This window comes from Canis lupus, chromosome X (genome assembly GCF_011100685.1).
Source record: "Canis lupus familiaris isolate Mischka breed German Shepherd chromosome X, alternate assembly UU_Cfam_GSD_1.0, whole genome shotgun sequence".
NCBI classification, from domain to species: Eukaryota; Metazoa; Chordata; class Mammalia; order Carnivora; family Canidae; genus Canis; species Canis lupus.
The window spans coordinates 91830720-91837130 of NC_049260.1; the positions used below are offsets into that span (position 1 = coordinate 91830720).

General features: G+C 49.3%; 1 long non-coding RNA gene across 1 annotated transcript; it reads right to left on the bottom strand.

Annotated features, from left to right (window-relative positions):
• Positions 1 to 2570: 2570 nt before the first annotated feature.
• LOC119868230 lies at positions 2571 to 5896 on the bottom strand. The gene is made up of 3 exons (XR_005386005.1): positions 5816 to 5896; positions 5396 to 5520; positions 2571 to 2859 (listed from the first exon to the last, which is right to left on the bottom strand). It is a non-coding gene; the product is annotated as an uncharacterized LOC119868230 (long non-coding RNA).
• Between the last annotated feature and the right edge of the window lie 515 nt (positions 5897 to 6411).

Below are 6411 nucleotides of genomic sequence, written 5' to 3' on the forward strand. Positions count from 1 at the left end.
TGGTCGTTGCAGGTTGGCACACACAGGGGCACTAGCCGAATGGCTGAACTTGAGTGTTAACGTGAGAAAATCACAGAAGCTGAGAAAGTCCCCGATCCTTGCCATCGTATGATCCTTCCAAAGAATAAAAAAACAAACAAGCAAGCAGATCCAAACTCAGGGTTTATATAAAAACTAATTTGTACTAAGCTATATGCAGTATGCTCTGGAAATGGAACATGAATTTTAAGTCAAATGGTGAATATTGGCTTTGTCCAGTCCTGTGGGTGAAGCTTGGTGAATGTATGAAAAACAGTGTCCGTGAATGCAAGGCCTCGATCAAATGCTGCCCATCCATGTTGTGTTCTGACATGTGGCTTTTGGTAGCAGACGGTCCCTCACATTTACCATCAGGGCTACTGGGTTTCATGGCCCTGGCTCTCCCCGTAGCTTCTGGAGAAACAGCAAAAGCTTGAAAGACCTTCCAGGCCAAGACCATCTTGTCCTGACGCTTTGGTCGTCTGAGCAGATGGTTGAGCTTTATTCCATCGTTCTTTATATTGCTGTACCTCAGTGGTTGTCATCATGATTGTGTCACACACAAATGCAGAACATTACATATCTGCTCTTTAGAAAAAGACACGCCCACGTGAACACATGCACACAGACGCACTATTTTAAATATACCCTGTGTAGAGTTTACAAACCTCTGAATCCATGAAGTCCATTCATGTATTTTCTGTAAATGAACTTGCTACACACTTAAGTCCACAATCTTGAACAGGAAGCTGTAAGCCAGAAGTGTTTTGAAGCCACCAAGGTTAACATGAGAGCCCATCACAGTCCAGGGACTTGGTAGTGGTTCAGCACATCAGGATGATATGCTGAATTTGGACTTGACCCAAACTCCCAACTTTTCCAGTTTGAGAAGTTCAAGGACAGCCCCCCACACCTCCCTCTGACTCAGTCTCCCTGACATGCTGGCTGCTGGGCTACAGCCTAGAATTGTTTAGCTGTAGACAAGCAAATACAAATACTCACCAAGTCTCTCTGGGGCCATTCTGTGTAAAGAGAAAATGTATATAAGTTTTTCTGCCTTTGAGAATCAGCTAAAAGCCATATACATAGGTACGTATATCTGGGGACTCTCAGCCCCCTGACATGTATCCATCACCCATCGTTCCCTATTTGCTTCCTGGCTTCTGATGTGGACCCTTCTTGGAAATAGTCCTCTGACTCTAGGGTTTTTTTTTTTTACGATACACACACACACACACACACACACACACACAGAAAGAGAGAGAGAGGCAGAGACACAGGCAGAGGGAGAAGCAGGCTCCATGCACTGGGAGCCCGACGTGGGATTCGATCCCGGGTCTCCAGGATCGCGCCCTGGGCCAAAGGCAGGCGCCAAACCGCTGCGCCACCCAGGGATCCTGACTACAGCCACGTGGACATTGACTTCCTGTCTTACTCATCTGGTTGTCTCTGTCCTTGTCTCGCCACACTTGAGCCCTGCTGTCCTGGATCCATTGTCATATTTCCTGTTTCCCTCCCCTGATCCTTTAAGTGCTTATGTTCTTGAGGCCGGCATGACACTGTTCTGTCCTCTCTTCCCCCAGTAGCCTCTGAACACTGCATGGCTCTCCCAGCCCAGGGTCTCCCACAAATGGGCTGCACCTTATTCTTCTGAAGAGGTCCATTATGGCTTTCTAACACAGATTTGCATTGAGATGATGATTCCCATGGATTTCAGCTTTGCCAAAACAAAACAAAATCCACGAAGGAGATTACACTTAACGTGATGAGCATTGCAAGATGTGTGAAATTATTAAATCACTATATTGTACACCAAAAATTAATATAACATTGTTTGCCAACTATAATACTTCAAGAATAAAAAAACTTTTTTTAACCCCACAACTCAGGAAGCCACAGTGACACATTTTTTTAAGTCTAATCTGACTATCCTCTCTTCCTTTGGCTTCTACCATTCAAATCTCCCCCATTGCCAGGAGTAGCAATGCACCTCTCCCCACCTCTCCCACCCCTGAGCTGGGCAGCTAAAGACGAGAACATTGTTTCTACTTGGCTAAAGGAAAGACATCATCAGATTGAACCCATAGGCATATATGTGGGGGCTCATAAACAAAGTGACCTCATTTCATTCTCTTCAAACAGCATTTTAGCTAGATCAATTCTACTAACAGCCATGAACGGGGGGTGGGGGGGAGAGAAGGACTATCAGTTTACAAAACAGGATTATGGAAATCTGCAAAATGGGAGCTAGATAACTGTTGGGTGAACATTCCTCATTGACCTAAAAGTACATTGCGGGAAGAAAATAGTGCATTTCTGATAATGAATAAATGGCATCTCTCCCTAGCCTTTTTAAATTAACAGTGATGCATATACACTGTAATTTTTTTTAAGATTTTGTTTATTTATTCATGAGAGTCGTACAGAGAGAGGCAGAGACACAGGCAGAGAGAGAAGCAGGTTCCCCTCGGGGATCCCGATGTGGGACTCGATCCCAGGACCCCGGGGTCACGCCCTGAGCCGAAGGCAGACGCTCAAACGCTGAGCCACCCAGGCGTCCCATACTGTGATCTTTTCAAGGGCAGTGGAACTGCATTCTGAATCATTGTCTCCAGAACTTATCTTGAGGAACATGATAGTCAAATGTTCCTAAGTATCTCCACTCATCTGGTCCTTGGGACATGAGTTGATACTTGTACAGGAACAATGTGCCACTAACTGTGCCAGTTTGGAGTCTCAATAGTTCATCTAGAAAAATATCGGAGCAGGAGGTTTAAGAACTCCAGGTGTTTTAATTTGGGAAAGTGCAGCCACGAAGCAGGCTGGGACTTCGATAGAGACCTGGTAGAGAAGAGAAAGCAGCATTAGGTAAGATGGAAGGTGGAGAGATTGCCTGGTTTGCCCTTGGAAGGGGGAGAGGGAGTGGAGTAGCGAGCTGTCCCAAACCAGTGGTGGCCACGACAGAGTGGCAAACTTGGGGAAATAGACATTTGTCCCTGTTGTGGGCTGATTTGTGTGCCCCCCACACACACACACAAAATTCACATGCACAAACCCTAAGTCCCCAGAACCTCAGAATGTGACTGTATTTGGAGATACAGCATTTAGAGAGGTAATTAAGGTAAAATGAGGCCATCAGAGTGAGCACTGATCCCATCTGACTGGTGTCCTTATAAGAGGAAGGGCCACATGAGGACACAGAGAGAGGATGGCCATCTGCAAGCCAAGGAGAGAGGCAGGAAGCACCAGGCCTGCCGGCTGGACTTCCAGCCTTTACAGCTGTGGGAAAGTAAATTCCTGTCACGTAAGCCCTCCAGTCTCTTATTTGTCATGGCAGCTCTAGCGAACACACCCGGTCTCTCTTTTTTACTTCCTAGGCTCTAAACCTCCTGCTTATGGGGCTGGGGGAAGCCTCCACTGATGAGCACTGGGGGGCGGGGGGCAAGGCCTCTCTAGCAGCAGCGAAAGGTGCATCAGGATGGAGTTCGTCATCATTCTTGCTTGCACTGACCTGATCTTGTCTCCCTAGGCTCCCCCCCCCCCCCCCGGGACTCTAGGAGCTACTAAACACCTGGAAATAACTACATTTTCTCCCTAAATCCATTAGAAATGGTTTCTGCGGCTTCTAATCAAGACCACCAACTTCTATGATTCAGGTCTACAAAGTCTCCTGAGGGTCACTCAGTTACAGATGCTGCTAAGTGTCAGGCAGGTTCAAAGTCTGCTGGGGGTGACGTCAGGCATCTCGGGCATCAGGCAATTTGGGCAGTCCTCCAGCCATCTGAGGTGCCGGCAAGGGGAACACCCGGCTGAGGGATTTTTAATGTGACCTGAGGCTCTGACTCGGACTTCTGATACCTCTAACCTTCCTCAGTTGTGTCTTAGCAATCCCTTGGTCTTCCTCGCTCCATTCCAGCCTGTGGAGTCCGGGCATGACTTGGAAGTTAGTCCTTGGGCAGCAGCACGGACAGCTAAGGGGGTGATTCCGGATTTCTTCCTCCTCTGGAGGAACTCAATAGGATTACTCAACTGAAAAGGTGAAAATGCAAAATAAAACAAAAAAACCCAGGGGGTGGTACCTGGGTGGCTCAGTGGTTGAGCATCTGCCTTTGGCTCAGGGCACGGTCCCGGGGTCCTGAGATCGAGTCCTGCACCAGGCTCCCCGCAAGAGGCCTGCTTCTCCCTCTGCCTATGTCTCCGCCTCTCTCTCTGTGTCTCTCATGAATTCAAAAACAAAACAAATAAATAAATAATAAAAAACAAAACAAAACCAAAAACCCAGGAGACAAATTGAATTTGTCTGAAGTAGAAGGCCTTCGGGCATTCCCTGTATGAAGGAGCATATTATACTTAAAAGTTTACCCAATCCCTCCTTGAATAGTTAACTTTTAAAAACAAACAAACAGGGATCCCTGGGTGGCGCAGCGGTTTGGCGCCTGCCTTTGGCCCAGGGCGTGATCCTGGAGACCCGGGATCGAATCCCACGTCAGGCTCCCTGCATGGAGCCTGCTTCTCCCTCTGCCTGTGTCTCTGCCTCTCTCTCTCTTTGTGTGACTATCATGAATAAATAATAAATAAAATCTTTAAAAAAAAAAAAAACAAACAAACAAATAGCTTTTTCCTGGGGGGAAAAAAAAGGTCAGTAGAGCAAAGGTTTCTATAGCAACCTGGCAGCTGTACCTCTTGTAACCTATGAAATCATTACATTATGAGGTGCAAGTAGGTCAGAGAAGAGCCTTCTGGGAATGGGCTGACCAGTAGTTAGTTACGTAACTGGAGTGAGCGAAGGTTTCGCCCGGGCCACTCCCCCAGTGGCCGAGGAGGAGGCAGCAGGTGTTTACAAACGCCCGAGGCCGGTCAGGCAGCCCTGGTGTGGGAAGGCTGTGGGGACTGGGAGTGTGGTGGCGGCGGCTAGGTCTTCAGGAGGGGGGTGCCGGAGGACAGAAGAACACGACACAGCAGAAAGCCTAAGACCCGGCTCTGCAAGCCTGGCGCTCCTTGGCGAGGAGACCCCCCACGGTCTGCTGCGCTGGCAAGAGCGGGCAGGCCTCTGTCTGGGAGGCCAGGGCGCAGGCGAGTCCAGGCCACCGGCCGTGAGAGCAGAGCCATGCGTGGGCAAGACACCCAGAAAGCCCAGGAGGTGCCTGCTCGTGGGTATACGCGCGCAAAACCCCCAACCAAGACCAAACCCACGCTTGGGGGGCCAGCGGGGTTTAATTCCAAGATTAAATGGGCTAATCTGCCCGGGTCGCCACATCCCCTGCCCTCATTCGCATGCCACGACCTCTGACAACCACCATGGCCCTTCCCGTTGTGCCTGCAAGTGTCAGGTGAAAGCCGAGGATTAACACGGAGACTGCGGGAAAGGAGTACCCACCATTCGTTTCTTTCATCTCAGCGACAGCTCTGCAAACGCGACGGAAATAAATTAATCAACCCGTTTTCGTTGGGTGTGGGGGCCTGCGGGGCATTATGTAAGGCGGTTCTTCTATTCTGCACCTGCTGCTAAGAACGGGGTTCGATTTAGGGAAATTTGTTTCCAGTCTGGGTCATACACTAAAGGAGAGAGAGACACCCACCCACACCCTCCTCCGCCTGGGGGGGCGGGCAGGGAGGAAGTCTGTCACCTGATCAACATCAGCCCCCTGCAGAGGGGTCAGAGTCCCTAACCTCGCCAGGCACGCCAGTGCAAAACCACTTCCCGGACCCTAGAAGTGGCTCCTCGGTCAACCTCCTTTGGGTCTCGGAACCCACCTCTCCCCTCTCCTTCCCCCCTCCAGGCAGCCAACTTGGGCACCTTATTTGTGGTCCCATTTGATCCCATTTGTCCGAAAGCAGGTAGGAGTAAAGATGGGAAGAAGGCGAGTGTGGAGTGGTGGGAAGAGGTGGCAGCTGGGGTTAACAAGCAGCCCTAGCACACTCAAGCGTTGGCTCTCATGCTAAAGTCCAGGGTCATTTCCAACTTGCTCAGTGACCTTCAGTCTTCCCTGAGTCACCGGGAAGACTCAGCTGCGGCTGAGTCATAGGCAGGAGGCTAGAGACTGTTTGCCTCTCGCATGCCTTCTTCTCTCTCTCCTCCCCTAGTCTCCCTAGCTGCTTGAGGAGGGGGCTGTGTCCTCTCTTCCTTTTATGAATGTCCTAATGGATTGGGAGTCACACAGAGCTGCCATTTATCGTCTATAGATGACTTCCTCCACCCGAGGCTTAATTTCCTTACCGACCATGTGGGGATGAAACAGTACCTTCATATTACAGCGCAGGATTATTGTGAAGTTTAAATGAAATAAGTCACGTAAATGATTTTTTTTTCAGAGTTCCTGTCACAGGGTGAGTACCTGAAGGTTGTGAATCATTAGGAAGTCATGCCCCCCAATTATTTTGGAAAGCTTTTGG